This window comes from Pongo abelii, chromosome Y (genome assembly GCF_028885655.2).
Source record: "Pongo abelii isolate AG06213 chromosome Y, NHGRI_mPonAbe1-v2.0_pri, whole genome shotgun sequence".
NCBI classification, from domain to species: Eukaryota; Metazoa; Chordata; class Mammalia; order Primates; family Hominidae; genus Pongo; species Pongo abelii.
The window spans coordinates 17,226,572-17,242,969 of NC_072009.2; the positions used below are offsets into that span (position 1 = coordinate 17,226,572).

The window sequence follows — 16,398 nt, forward strand, 5'->3', positions numbered from 1 at the left end:
ACAGAATTGGTGACACAGCTGTGAATGAGGCTCTTGTCCTTGACTTCAGGGCGTGATTCTTTCCACCTCCTCACTTCCAGGCTGCCCTTACTGATATTGTTCTTTTCCATCTCGTCATTGTTTCACGCTGAGTCCAGTTACCTCTTTTTTAAGCACCATTTTGATGAGGTTACTCCTCTGCTCAGAAAGTCACTATGGCTCCTCCTGCCTCTCGTATCAACTCGAGAATACGACTGGTTTCCAAGAGGCTGGGTAGTCTGCCTCTATCTTCTCCATTCGTTTCCCAGAAGGTACCATCTATGGAAGTCAGACAAATCATTTCTATTATTTTGTTAAATCTAAGATGTCATCAATTATAAAATAGACTGTTATTCTGTCATCTAAGGTAGAGAAAATAATGCCAATTAAGTTCAAATATAACATTGCTTAAAATACGGGCTCCTATTTCAGAGACATGAAATGTGAAAATATGTGAATCTCAGTATTAATGCAATATTATCTATCTTAAAAACTATTAGTGGGCTCAAATTTCACCTGCTACATAAAACTCACCTTGACTAACTGTGGCCATATTTTCTGAATTCCTGTGGAACCTATTATGAGCCCATTACCCATTTCCCAACTGCCAATTTTCTTCTTTCTCCTTCCTCCATTTCACAAGTGATCATTGAGTGCCTTCTGCATGCCTGGCACTGGGCATATGGTGATGAAAAGCATCACATTCCTGCCCTTATGGTCTTTTTTTGAAGAAGTAAGGAAATATGTAAATAAGTAATTACAAACCAAAAACGCTATGAAGGAAATAATACTGACCCTAGACAATAAAGAAAAGATGGCAGAGAGAAATCTATTCAGGTGAATGTCTTACACCTAAACCTCACCCTCTCTTCACATATCCACCTTTTTTAAAAAACCCAGCACACATCTTTATCTTCCATCAAATATTTAACTCCTTTTCTACCACGTACTTTTCTACTTTTCAGCCTCAAAAAATCACTCACTCCTCTAGCCTTGTGTCTTTTCTTTTGAGAGAGACAGCATAGTGTGGTGTTGATAGCATAAACTTTTACAGCCAGTCTCCCTGGGTTCAAATCTCAGCTCTGTCATTTATTGGCGATGTGACCTTGGTTGAATTATGTAATTTCTCTATGCCCTAATTTCCCCACCTTTAAAATAAAGATAGCACTATCAACACCCTTGTGGCATTGCTGTAGGGATTAAAGGAAGAATCATAGAAAGTGTTTAGAATAATGCTGGCATGTGGAAAGCATTAGGAGGATGAGTATGTCTAACCCAATCATACTTGATTTTGTCCATGTTCTGTCTTCCCTTTTAGACTCTAAGCTAGGCATGGTTAAGAACAAGAAATTTGGGGCCTGAGTGGGAGGAGATCAGATCCTGGTTGAACAGCTTTTCCAGACACATGAGCTTGGCTACATAGCCTTTTTGAATCTGTTTCTCTGCCATGTAAATAATAGTTGTAGTGCCTACATTTTTGGGTTATTTAGAAGAGTAAATAAAATAAGTATGCAAAATGGCTGCTACATGATCAGCTCTCACAGGCGCTTGCTATCATTCTTACCTCAAGACAGGAAGGGCAGAGTCCCTCTTATCTGTGTGTCCTCATATCCCTTCAGAACTCACTATCCATGATGTCAGTGATATTAGTGAAATGTTTCACAACAACTTGTATGAAAAAGCCAGTGAGTAAGCAAACGTCAGTCATCATGGAGACCAGTATCATATTTGTCCCCTCACTTTGGCTTCTTTCTTTTCTGGGGACACATGATGAAGTGTTTAGGGTTTCTCTGGAGAAGGAATTATTGCCCCTCTCCTCCTTCCAGGTATAGCACATCCTTCACTGTGCTGAGGCCCCTCACCTTACACAGGTTTACCAGGCCATGCTGTCATCTCTTCCTAGTCTGTTCTTGAAATCAGTGTGGCTTTTGTTAGGGGCTCCAAGCCACTGAAAGTTTTTCCCCCACATAAAATGTAATTTGAAATTTCCACTGGAGAACACAGTTATCAAGACGCAGCAAAATATCTGCTTTCTAGCATTGATTTTCAAACTGGAACTTCTTCATCTGAAGACTGCATGAACCCTGTGGGATCTCATATTTCATGATGATAAGACTTGGAATTCTTACTGTCAGTGAAGTCTGTGCCTGCATCTATGATGATGTACAAACTTGTATCATTTGATTCACATCTTACAACTTTTGATTCACAGGCCCCTTCAGCTCTTTTGTGTCACTGTTTTCATGAAACTTTGTGACTCCCCATTAAAACTGACAGACATTTGGCTTGGTTTTGTTAAGTACTGATTTATTCTGGGGAATTATCAAGGTGAATTGACTGAAAGCCATATTCATGTGGCTCTGGAAAAACATTTTTCTTCTCACCTAACCCATAATATATCATTTAGAATAAAGTGGTCCATTAAACTAGATCTCAGTAACAGACATGTGTCACAAGTTATTCCATCTTGCAGCACTCCTAAGAAATCAGTGTAAAATCAAACTGATGCTAAAATAAAACTGGGTTGGTTTTGAAGGTAAGTAAATTGCAAGTGTGTGTTATACTGTTTCTTATATTACTATGTTATTTTCTTCCTCTAGTCATTCTCTTAAATAACATTGAATAGTGGAAAGAGGAAATATTATACTAAATTCTTGACTGCTCCTCTCCCGTTTCTGTTCTCCTCCCCTTCCACATGATTTAATCAACCCCCCATACTTTATCACTATCTCCTAAATGTCTCTGAAGCTGGTCTGTTTTTCTTCATCTTCACATGTTCTATCTCAGCTCGTGCCACCATCTTCCCACCTGGTTATTGTAATAGGAAGCTTGCTAGTATTTTGACCGTTAGGCTAGCTCAGTTTTTTGTACATTAGATTGACTGCATTCATGGCCACAGTTCTTCACTCCTCCCTGTATACATATATTTGCCATGAGACTTTGCAATTCTCCTCACAAAAAAAGGGAAATCAACCTAATTTTCCTCTTCTTAATCTGGGCTGGTTTTATGACTTGCTTTAGACATCAGAATGTGGCAGAAGTGAGGGAATATTGCTTCCTAGCCTAGGCCTCCAGGGACATTTTGTTTTACCTTGTTCTCTTGTACCTCTGCCATCTCCACAGGTGCAAGTCTAGTCTAGCCTGCTGGACAATGAGAGGCCTATGGAACAGGGCAGAGTCGCCATATCCCACTGAAACTGGCCTAGGTTAGCCAACAGCCCACCACTCCCAGGCATGTGAAAGCTAAGCCGACTCTGAACAGACGGACAATAAACATTTATTGTGTTTGCCACATAAGTTTTGTGTTTGTCGTTATAAAGCATTATTGTGACAACAGAGAAATTAATATACTTTCTAAAGTAAAATTTGATCATGTTGCTTAAAAAACTGACCGACCATGCTAACTGCTCACCAAATAGCCATTATGCCTTTTCTACTTTCTCCTTATAACAGAACTTGATTTTGTTGGGGACAAATTTTATTAGTGTCAGACACCCTTCCCACTAATGTTGGCTCTGTGACAGAGTTATGGCCAATGACATATAGGCAGAAATCACTGGAGAGGAATTCTTTTTAAATAAAAACATCAAGCTTCACTAGAAAGATCCAAGAAAGAAAAAAGTGATAAATCCAACTTCATAAAAATGTAAAAGTTTTGTGCTTTAAAAGACATCGTTAAAAAATGAAAAGACAAGCCACAGGCTGGGAGGAAATATTTTTGAATTACTATCTGATAAAGGCCATATATTCAGAATAATAAATAACTTGTACAACTCAATAATAAGATAAATAACACAATTAAGAAAATCTGAATAGAAACTTCACCAATAAAAATTCTCAATTTGCTAATAAACACATAACAAGATGCTCCACATCATTAGAAATGTACAAATCAAAACCACCAATAAGAGATGACTTTTTAGCCACTAGAATGGCTATCAGTAATGTAGAGATATTGAAACCTTCATACATCATGAGTAGAATATAAAATGATGCCTCTACTTTGGAAAACTATTCGTCAATTTCTTAAAAAGTTAACGTGTTTATCATAAATTTATAATACGACCAGTTATTCCACTCCTAGGAGACTACTTAAAAGTAACAAAAACACAAATCTACGCAAAGATTTGTACATGAATGTTCATAGCAGAATTATTTATAAATAGTCCAATACTGAAAACTCAATACTGGAAAAACAAAAGTCCACTAAGTGGTGAATGGATATTTCCATGGAGGGAGTGGAATACTATTTGCCAATAAAAAATAATGGACTAGGGATACATGCTAAAACATATATAAAACTGAAAAATATTGTGTGAAGAAAAAGAAGCAAAACAGAAAAACACTATATATTATATATTTTCTTTTATATGAAATATTCAAAAAAGCAAGTCTGTAGAGACAGGAGGTAGATTAGTGTTTACCTGGGGCTGGCGGTGGGAACTGAGAGTGTTTGGCTCTATGTTCCCAACCAAATTTCGCCGTGGACTGTAATAATCCCATTGTGCCAAGGGCAGGACCCCTTGGAGGTAATTAAATCATGGGGACGGTTTCCCCCATGCTTGTGAGAGTGAGTGAGTTCTTGTGGTAGTATGTGAATTTTTGTGATAGTGAGTGAGTTCTCATGAAATTTGTTGGTTTTGTAAGCATCTGGTATTTGCCCTGCTGGCACTCATTCTCTCTCCTGCCATCCTGCGAAGAAGTGCTTTCTGCCATGATTGTAAGTCTCCTAAGGCCTCTGCAGCCATGTGGAACTGTGAGTCAATTAAACCTCTATTTATTATTTTATTTATATATATTTTTAAATAAATTACCCAGTCTCAGCTGTTTCTTCACAGAAGCATGAGAATGGACTAATATACATCCAAAGGCTTCCATTGCCCAAGAGTAAAAAGTTAAAGTATAAAATTAAAGTTAAAACTCATCAACCTGACTTATAGAGTCCTTAATGATTTGGCCTTTGCCTATAGCTCCATGAGGTTTAACAAAAGGCTACTCAGCTGTTGGTGGAAACAGGTTTCCTCTTCTTTGATCTCCGTCTCTCTCCTTCTGCTGGCCTCCTGCACCATTAAGAAGCCACCAAGTCTTCTTCTCAGGCTTGACTCTTGTATAAGGTGTTGACTGAGAGACAAAAATTATCCTGTAGAGGATTTAGACGCTTAGTCTTCCATGGCTTCTAATCATCAAGTCTGCACTGCTCACCTGGCTTACTTCTCCTTCCCACTCCCAGGAAATTATTTTTCTTGGGGGAGGGGAGAATGTAAGAGAGAACTTCTGCTAGCCTTTGTTTGTTCCTACTTGCTATTCTCAAGGGCATAAGGAACTTTCACCTGTTCTGTGTGTGGGCCCATGGAAAAGCCAGGTAGGATTTCCCTGGCATCACCTTTGCCATGGACATCACCCCCAGCCATCCCTGACGTACGGATTCCTTGTCACTGTTATATGAGGGATATTATTAAGGCAGCCCACTTATCATGTTTTAAAAAGGAATGTGAGGTACAGTTCTATTAGCTCTCTTATTCCTCAAACATATCTAGAATATTCTATCACTTCTTCCTTCCATCACCTCTAGGACTTAGGGAGAGAGATTGGGGCAGGTAGATGCACCAACTTCTGAAATTTCTTCTCTCTTGTTGTAATCCTCAGCTTAAATAGTTGGGGGCAAGGACTCATTCTGTCTGATTATATGTCTGTTACATGCATTTTGAGCATCTACTTGCACTAGTTTTTAAATATTTAAAGACAAAACATTGGATGTATTGTTATTTGGTCTCATCTGAGAATTTCTTACTCCTCACTGTTTGAAGGGGATGGTAAGGTCACCCCTAAAGGGAATGAAATATATGAGACACAGGAGCTAATTCTTCATAAGGTTATCCTATCACACTTGGAGTCTGACTCACACTTTTTCTTTTCTGTGTCCTGCGTTAATGGAACACTTGGAAAGGCCCAACCTGGCAACTGGCATTGATAACATCTCTACCATGCATTCTTGAATGGCGTATTCCATTCTTATTTTTCCTCAGTGAGAAATCCAGCTTGGTTTTACTTTGTCTCTGTTGAAAATTGGACTTCTTTGGATCATTTCCTTCCTGAGAGCTGCATTTTTGATTACTCCAGAAACCCCATCAGTCCCTCAGTTTGTTCTTCCCCTTAGTCCCAGCATGCCATGCAGCTGGTACAGCTGGGAAATCTATACCATCCCCCTGCTGAGGGATAATTACAGCAATTAAAGCCTAGACTAGTATTTCAAGGAAATGGTTTTTCTACATCATCATTAAATCTGGTTTAATTTGTCATGTTATTTGAACGGTAAATATTTTTCCCAATTTTGTGAATTTTAAAATATTCTACTATCAGTACTACAGAAATTTGAAGAACATATAGCTTATGAAGATGCATTTGGCCAGGGTAAAAACAACCAGAAAGGCTCCGTTTTACTGTACAAAATGTTTTAGGATGGTTCAGCTGTCTTAGGAAGGGATTTGGCAATTTGAGCAGAGCAATAAGAAATGCTGTCTTATTGGAAGGTCATTAAAAAAAAACAAACATAACTGGGTAAAAATTGAAAGGAAAAACAATGACATACAAACCATAATAATTTTTAACAACTTAAAGGCAATCATCCTCAAGCAGGAGTCTTTGGTTCCAACATAATTCAGTCCACCAAAGACTGAAATTTCTTAGACTATGTATAAAATATTCATAGACTAAATTTCTTTTTAACTGACCATTTTCTCCTCCCCATGTCCACACATTTAATAAAAAATATAACTTATCTGTTAGAATTAAACTCACTCTAAACTTCATGGCTTCCAGCAAATTATAATCTGAAGGAGCTAATGAGTTCCTCCAAAGTATCAAATTTATGAACCATGGTAATGGGAAAGGGAAAACTAAGTAAAATTTGTTCCCTATTAATACTAGCCAGACCCACAGAAACTCTAGAAAAAGTAATTTTATCTAAGGAAGAAGGGGATTTTCTTTTTAATGGCTTCATTCATCTCTATAACTCATTAAGATAAATGATTAGCTGAAATCCACTTTCTTTCCCATAATATGTTGAGGGTGTTAGCGAGTTACTAATAACAAGATCTGGGAATCCTAGATTTTAGAAACACTGGTCCAATTACTGACATTGCCTGAAAATGCAGCTATATACTTTCCCTTTGATCTAATGTTTGGACTCAGGGTTTTCTTTATCAGACCAGTTTTTCACCAGGAAGTTTCCCATCCCCCTTTTCTGAACACAGCATATTATCAGTAAATGATGGGCACAGTAATGCCCAAAAAGCAAAAAAAAAAAAATCCAAAGTATCAGGAGCACACATCAAGGAGCAACTATTTGGTTCATGATCTGATGGATAGTCTGGCAGCAGCACATTGAGGCTTGGCTTGACCAGGTGGCTCAGATCCAGGCCTCTCATTGTCCTTTGCAAAAAGAAGACTAGTTTGAACACATTCTCTCATGGCAGTGGCAGAAATGCAAGGAAATTTGATTGAGAAAGTTAAATGTTTCACTCAACCCTACAAGCTTCCTAAACCTAGGCTTGTGACTGACACTCTGTTACTTCTGCCTTGTTCTATTAGCCAGAGCAAGGTACCAAGCTAAACCCGATGTTAAGGGATAGGAAAAACTATTTCACTTCTTTAATGTAAAAAATAGCAACATCACATAAGAAAGAGCAAAACATTTTACAGGAAAAGGTAGAAAAGGAAGCTAATCACGCCATCACACAGTTATTGTGTAATTTATGAATAAAAGAAAAAGGCATATTTGATGAATATCAAGTACATAAGATGGAAAATGAGATTTATTGTATCATTTACTTTACTAGTTATCTATCACTTCTTAACAAATTTCATAAACATTTAGCAGCTCAAAAATATACATTCGTTATCTTACAATTTCTGTAGATCACAAATTTGGCACAATCATCTAGATTCTATCTCTTACAAAGCTGCAGTCATTTCAAAGCTTGACTGGGAATAATCCACTTCCAAATTCAATCACATGGTTGTTAGTAGGTTGTTAGTAGGATTTAATTCCTTGTGGTCTGCTGTTACACTGAGGTTTCAGTTCCTCATGAGTTGGCTTGTTGGATTGTGATGTCTCAGAACTCCTTGCCATATGGACTGCTCCACAGACATCTTTTTTTGTTGTTGTTTATACTTTAAGACATCTTACAACATTGTAGCAAGCAAGCAAGAGGGCAAGAGTGAATACCAGCGAGAGAGAGAAAAGTAAGATGACAGTCACAATCTTCTGTAACCCAGTCACAGTAGCAACATCCTATGCTATATTCTGTTTGTTAGAAGTAAGTCACTAGATCTATCCAATACTCGAGGGGAGACTACACAAAGGTCCTGGATACCAGGAGGGCAAGGATCCTGGGGCACCATTTCAGAAGCTTCCTAGTACACTCAATCACTCTTCAACTTATGGAGACTCTACTGCATACAAACCCTTGGGCTAAGAATGTGTATATGCAGAGATGAAGAAACTATGGGCCCTGAGCAAATGGCCTAGTGGATTCAGTGACATAATTTTAAAAAATCTGTTTAAACCCTAATAACCCCATGCTTACATTACCATACCATAGTAACACCTTCAAGTTTTTACTGTATTTGGAATTCTACACTGTTCCAATAACATGCAGGATGAGAAATAAAGCTCTTTACATGAGGCAGTTTTTGATCCAGCAACTATATCTAATCCTTGATTTTCTCTACATGTATTTCCTAAAATACTAACTCCATGAGCTGTTAATAGGATTTTATATTGAGTTTGGTAAATACTAGTCAAAAAAGGTCACGCTGGCTTAGTTAGATACCATAGGCTTTCCTAGAACCTTCAGTATTCTAAAAGGTTAGTATAATCTGTGTTTCCCAATCATATTACATATTTAATCATTGAAAGTTTTTGTCATGGAGCATTTCAGGGGATTAATAATTCTTATGAATACCCTTTGGGACAGACTACTTTCAACTCAACTGTTGTTACTTTTTCCGTTCTATCCCTAATCCACTGTGTCTCTGAAATTATTGTGCAGTTACTGGTTTCCAAGTATCCTCACATTCTAATTTCTCTATCTAGAACATTCTTTTACCTTCTATTATCTGGTTAATTTGAACCAGATCTTTAAAAGTTCAGCTCAGAAAAATACTTCCTCCACAAAGATTACCCTGGTTTCCCCTTTTGTGTGCTTTAACAGTAACCTCTTCAACAGGACTGTGCTTATTACAGGATGTTGCTAATTGTTTGATTTCTTTGTCTTCTCCCCACATTTCCCTGAATTGTAATCTTGAGGAAAGGCTGATGTATATAGCTCAAGTTTATGGTATTCTAGTGCATATGCAGTGTCAGGAATACACTGACTACTAAAGAAAATAATTTTTTTCAATACTAGAAAAAATGAATTATACCTGGCTCTTTTTTTTAACTGGGGCAGAGGTAGATAGTGCTCCTCTTGCATTTCCTAGCCTCCCCAGTAGCTAGGTTGAAGACACATGTCTTGTTCTGGCCAAAAGATAATGAAGGTTGTATATTGAGGTCATGAAACCACAAAGGTGAGAATTCTGGATCTCAATGGAACTGCATGATGAAGAGCTGTCTTAAATAAAATATTTGATGAATGAAATGAAACTTTGTTGTGTTAACTCATTAAAATTTCAGAGTTTAATCTATCTTAACCCAGGTATTATACCAAGGCTAGTGGAAATTTGATATGGGCAGGAGAATGTAGCGCAGAGACATTTTTAAAAGCCATCCAGGAGATCTAGACAGGTGCTACAAGTTGCTCTAGAGTTGCCTGAATTCTTTTCTATTTTAGTATCTAAGAAGCTGCTAGATGTACATCTTCTTAGAATAGATGTCTGCCGAAAACATATAGACATGCTAGCAGTAACTGCTAGATTTTAAATTGAGCTGCCTAATTTGACTTATTTTATTCAGAAAAAACGAAATATGTGGAAAAGTGACAGAAAATTCAAACAAAATATATAATGGTTTAAAAAAAGCATTTGATAAAGTGAATGACTGAGATTTACTGCCTATATTCAACAAATTCAATGGATAATTGCTCAGCTTGACCACTGTTTTGCCTAGACAGCCTAAACTTGAATCTCTAAGAAACTCCTCTTGGATTAATCTGATTGTAGCTTGGCTGCCAGATCCATAATTCTAAGAAACAGGCAGATTCCCTCTTTATTTATGGAGAAGTTGAGAATTTAAGGCTTTAATTAATAAGGAAAGTGACTGTGAGAAATACCAAGGACTTTGTTTTTCAGTCTGGATTCTGAGTTGCAAATAACAGAAAATGACTCTGAGCTAAAAGGAGATTTATTAGAAGGATATGTGTACTGTCACAGAATCAGTGGGAAGGATGGAGAACCAGACTCTAAAATTACTGAGAATCTGCAGAAACAATTTGTGAGGATGCCTTGTTACTGTATACTGCTGCAAATCTAAATCTAGAAATAGTGATTATTCCAGTGAGAAAAAAATCAGTGTCCTCGCCTTGATAGAAAGAGGCCAATGCAATCAGTCTGTTGCAAGATAGATACCTGGTTGCCCTCAACCCAGATAAATAGTTTTATATATTAGGACTTAGGGCTGCTTGCTGTTGCTGGCAGTTTGAGCACTCATCAGTGGTAGTGCCTGGTTGACTTTTATGGGGGAGATTCTTCTGTCTCTATTGCCATAGCCACTAGTTCATGAGTTAACTGGTTGAAGACAGAGATTGACTGACATGCACTAGATACATTGTCTGATTGAGTTTACTCCACAGTGAAACCTTCTGGTGAGGCTTCATATGGAAAACAAATACCCTCCACTCTGGGTCCATTCTGAGAAATCTACATACATACTTCTCCCTTGTGATTTCTTGTACCAGTTCTCCAGTCTTGATCCAGCTACACTATCAGTCACTCCCTATGAATTGGGTTTGCACCATACATTGAACAGTATTTCTAGAAAAAGTGAACAATGATATGTACTGTTACAGTAGACACTGTTTTTTCTATCTAAATGCCCTTCCTATGAAAGGACAATATAGCCTACTGTTGAGAATATTGATTAGGCTTCTTCATGTAATATATTTTGACCAATGGAATGTAACCAGCAAAATGCCATGCCATAGATAGTGGCTGCTCTTTTCACTTTAAATACACGACTGAAAAACATGTAGAGCAAAGCCACAGCTAACCCAGAGCCAACAATACAGTTAGCAAAAATCAACCTTTGTTGTAAGCCATTCATGTTTTCAGATTGTTTGCTAACATAAATTACTAAGTGAAAGGTCAATAATATCTGGTTCAATCTTCCACCCACAGGCTATTGTCTTTCCTTGCCAACCATGTGTAGGGTTATAAGATTATTTATAGTATACTACTTGTTGGCACTAGCACGGTATAGAACTGTGGGCTAGACCTGTCTGTAGACCAAGCTTACATCTTTCCTTCCATCAGATCACTGGTCAGAGGAATCTCCACAGGAGGCCATAGTGAGGGCTGATCTAGATGTGGCAGAAAGCATGAGTGAGTGAGTATCTAGGGAGTGTAAATAACTTACTCAGGCAAATGACTTATGCTTTTAAGATCTGTCCCAGCTCTCTCTCTCTCTATCTCTGTATCTCCCTCTTTTCCTCCCCCCGTGTCTCTTTCACTATTTCTATCTCTGTCTCTACCTATATACATATATATGTGCCTAAATACCAGTCATCTGATATGCATCAATATGTATCAATCATTTGATCATGGTTAGGTTTTGATTTGGTTAGGCTTTGTTGAATATGCCTGAGATTAATGGGGTGCCATTGATTAGATAGCACTTAATGATGTTATATGGAGAAGTTACATGGTTGACTGGTGTCCTACAGTGAGATATTGTGTCTTCATTCAGCCCAATAGCAAACTAAAATATACTTTTCAAAAGGACGATGGCTTGAAAAGGGCATGTTTATCCTCAAAATCTAGGAGTTGTCATTCAAATCTTACAAAAGTCTCTATGAAGCATCATAACCTGTGGTAGACCCATCAAGCCCCATTAAATCTGCTGTATCATAAGGACCAAGTGTCAGTGTCGAACCAGTGGACCATCTCTATTTCCCCTTGGCATCATTTAAGTTGATAGTCACTGGAGTCAACAGAAATGGTTAGAGCAGCACACAGAAATGTATATTATTTTTAAAATTCAAAGAGGCCCACCAATCACTGTGACGCTTTCTTAGTGTTAGGGGCCTCAAAGTGAAGCTAGTTTCCATCACTTTGTGGGGATACTGCAATATGCCTTGAGCTATAGATCCTAGAAACCTCACTAGAGGGGCAGGCCTCTATTTTTCCATGAAATATATTGTTCCCAATATGGCATGTACAACTGTCTGTGTAAGAGTCTAGGTCACCTACTACATTTTGTTCTCTAGGCCCCAGCAGAGTGGATCAGAAGGCTACGATGTTTTAAAAACTTTTTTTCCATAAATTTTTTGGCAGATGGTTTGCTATTACCCCATGGCTCCGAGGTTTACGCAAATACTCTTTAGGAGGTGTAGGCCTCATTTTTAATTTTCTTCAGGCCATAAGTGATTTCTCATAGGCATAACATCAGAAAAAAAGAAAGGGAAGTAAGTATCTAGGGTGGCAGATTGATGAAGTAGCAGGTAAAAAGAGAGACGTTATGTGTGGCTGTGAAGAAATTAGTAGTGCTTCTGCAGAAGCAGTCTTAGGTGTGTTTGTTCATGTATTGGCCTTTCAACACACAATGGCCAATAGCTTGTTTAATATGTGGTAGTAATCTCAACATTTTTGGGGTCTTAGAACACTTTACAAATCCATTTAAATCTGTAAAGTCTCAACCCAGAAACATTATAAACAAAACACTCTATATAGATATAAATATTTCACCAATGTCCTGAAGCTAATTTATAGGGGTCCAAACACCCAAATTAGAATCCATACACCATGGGTCTGGGCAGGGGTACATATTCAAATAGGAAAGGCTGTGGGTGGCTTTATAAAGTTTGGCTTAGAAGGCTGCTGAAAATCATTCACTGTCTTGATAAATAAGGCTGCTTATTTCTCCCAATGGTGTTTCTTTTTATCACTGTCAATATTTTGCTCATGGGTTCTTGTTTCTTTCTCTAGATTTGAGTATTGCAATTCTTCATTATTTGCACACTCTTTGGGAACAAACGCCTTAGGTAAACTCTTTAAATGAAGCCAGATACTTTTTATTTTGAACTTGACAGGTAATTTTAGCACAATTATGAAAAAATGTAATACTTATTTCCATTTTGGAGAGCAATTACTAAGTAGTCCTTGTGATTTCTGGGAGCCATGCTTCACAGAATAATATTAATATTGCCCTCAAAAATTTTGAGCAAACTTAGTACTGCTAAAGATTGGGTTGGAATTTATCCTAAAGGGGCTTATATTTTTTTTCTTCTTTTGCCAGTAACTATTTATAAAATCCCTGGGAAATGACAATATTTTAACATTGTATTTATTAGTGGGGATAGACTGATAATTCCAAGTAATTTAATTTCAATAAATATTTACTAAGAACTGACTATGGGGCTCACAGTTTAAGTAAGGCCATCAGAATCTTAATAAAAGGCAAAATTGATTTTTTAAAGATGTACAAGAAAGTTACATCACACGAGTAGCAAACTCAAATATGCCAGAGTTTGAGCAATTAGTGGGGATGGGGGAGGGAGAAGAAAAGACAGAAGACTCATTTGACCTTATCATTAGAAACACTGCTCTTTAATTGGCACAGAGAGAGTTATATTTCAATGCCAAGGAAGAAAATTTTTACCATAGCTTACCACTTAGCTATGCCTTGAACAACAGAGTAATAATAAAGGAAATATTGTGTATTGATTTTCAACATTTAGAGTTAACCCATAGATTAGATGCAAAACATAAATGTTTTAGACTGGAATGTATACATTCTCAAACTTGATGATGGAAAAGCATCCTGATTGAGGTAGCGAAAGAGAAAGTGGAAAGAAACATGTAGGGATGGTAGGATTATTAAGATCTTTATCTTACATATATGGGGAATAAAGATACTCCATCTCTAGTTGGTGGAAAAATAATATACTGTATTAATGATCTAAACTTATAAAGGTAACCAATAGAAAAACTGAAAATAATAAAGTAAGCATCAACCTTTTTTAGGTTTAGAGTTGAATAATGAAATAAATCTTCATCTATCATAGCAATAAGGAAATAAATGATATCTAGATTTGATAAATGAGGAATTCATAGTATAAACATGTTATTTAAAATAGAGATAATCCTTTGAAGAACTCAAGACATAAATTGTTGAATGTGGTTCACGCCAAAGAGTTGGGCAGTAAACCCTTGCTTTTTTGTCATTCGCCATAGGGGTGTATTTAATATTTTAACTTTATGCTAAAAAATTTAAAAAATATATTTTTAAAAAGAATCAAGCAGTAATAAGAGAGTAATGAATAAGCCAGGTTTTCTGGCCTGGGAGAAGTTGCTTGCTACATGACTATTTGCTGTGTGACTCTGATAATGAAACATGACACCTTTCATGGTCTACAGAGTGGAGAGTGCTATCAGATGGATTCTTTTATTGATCTGTATAGAGTGTTTGTCCATTCAGTTTGATCCTGATAGCTTTTTAGTCATAGGATAAGAAATGATGTATAACCAGGTACATATTAAGTCAGATGTTAAACCCACAAAAAAAGTATACTTAAAAATGATGGGAGGAAGTGAAAGCATCAGGAATGGAGTAAGGACTTTAAAATATCCTCTCCTCCATAAAAGCAGAGATTGCTGCCAAAAATAGTAAAAATCAATTTTATCAAAATGCTGAAAATTAACCAAATGTTTACAATAACCCAGGGAGTATTTACTCAAGAAATGTCTGAATCTTTGAAAGGACAGCAAACTTTGTGGAGTTTAACTTGCCCCTAGTCCTATACCTTTCTTGCCAGTTCAGTGGTACCCTTAAAGATGAGTAGCCTCACACTTATGGTAAAAACTGTAGCAGCTTCTGAAACATAGAATAGGATAGGAACTCCTCCAAACCCAATATTCATCTAACTGCCATTTTTTGACCTGCCTGAAAATTCCTTAGAAAATCCATTCACAACGCTTGTCTTTATTTAACCTGACTGAAAGTTGGCCCAGTGCAAACAGTCTTTTCCCAATGGGCATTTATCTAAAGCAATCAGTGGCCATAATTAAACATTGCAGCTATCTAAGGTGGTGATAGCAGTTGGGGCAAGCAAAAACCCACCCAATTAATTTAAAAGAAAAATCTAAGGAATGAGATGTACATAGGGCACTTGGAAAGGCTTCAACATATTTCTAGGAATATAGAAAGACAAACACATATGTAGCACTTTGCACATGTTTAGGACTGTGCACCTGCCCAGGAAAGACCTGAGAAAGCTTTAAACTCACCTTCAGCTGACTTTGAGGCTATATGCAAGCAGGAAGTAAAGACTGAGACAGAGTTGTAAACTACTTGCCTGAGTATTAAAGATGTGACCCAGCATGTACAGTGAGATCCTCACAAAGTTTAGGAGACTTATTGGTTCTAGGCATTTAAAGAAATCTTTGTCCAATGATAATATGACCATTAAGCTAACTGGGCAAAGACTCCAATGGCTACACACAGCTAATAGTACAAATAGAATTAGAATACAGACTAATTGACAGAATTAGCTCAAGAAGGTCCTTAAATAAACACATTGCAGCAAAAATAAAAACAGAGCAAAGACAAATTCTAAGAGGGAGTGATCTGATTTTCAGAATTATATTACTTAAATGTCCAGTTTTCTAGAAAAAATGATGAGACATACAAAGAAACAATAAAGTATAACTCATACATAGGGAAAAAAGTCAGTCAATAGAAATTATCTTTGAGGAAGCCCAGACATTGTACTTATTAAAGGTTTAAATTAGCTATTTAAAGAACACAGTTAGAAAGAAAATTTAAAAAATAAACCATGTCTAGCCAACTAAAAGAAAGTATGAGAATGATGTCTCATCAAACAGAGAATATTGATAAAGAGGTAAAAATTATAAATAAGAAACAAATAGAAATTCTGGAGTTGAAAAATATAACTGAAATAAAAAATTCACCAGAAGGGCTCAACAGCAGATTTGAGCTGTCAAAATAAAGAATAAGTGAACTTCAAGATAAGTTAACTGAGATTATCCAGTCTGTGTAAAAGAAAGAATAAAGAAAAAGAGTCTAGGACTCTGTGGACACCATCAAATGTAACAACATACACATAATGGGAATTCCAGAAGAAGAGGAGAGAAAAAAAGAAAGAGTATTTGAAGAAATAATAGTTTTAGGCAGAAAATTAGGTAAATAAAAGGCATCCAGATTGC

General features: G+C 36.8%; 1 pseudogene; it reads left to right on the forward strand.

The window, feature by feature from the left end:
• LOC129053215 (ribulose-phosphate 3-epimerase-like protein 1) overlaps positions 1 to 16,398 on the forward strand; it is a 54,791-nt pseudogene that overhangs the window by 13,134 nt on the left and 25,259 nt on the right.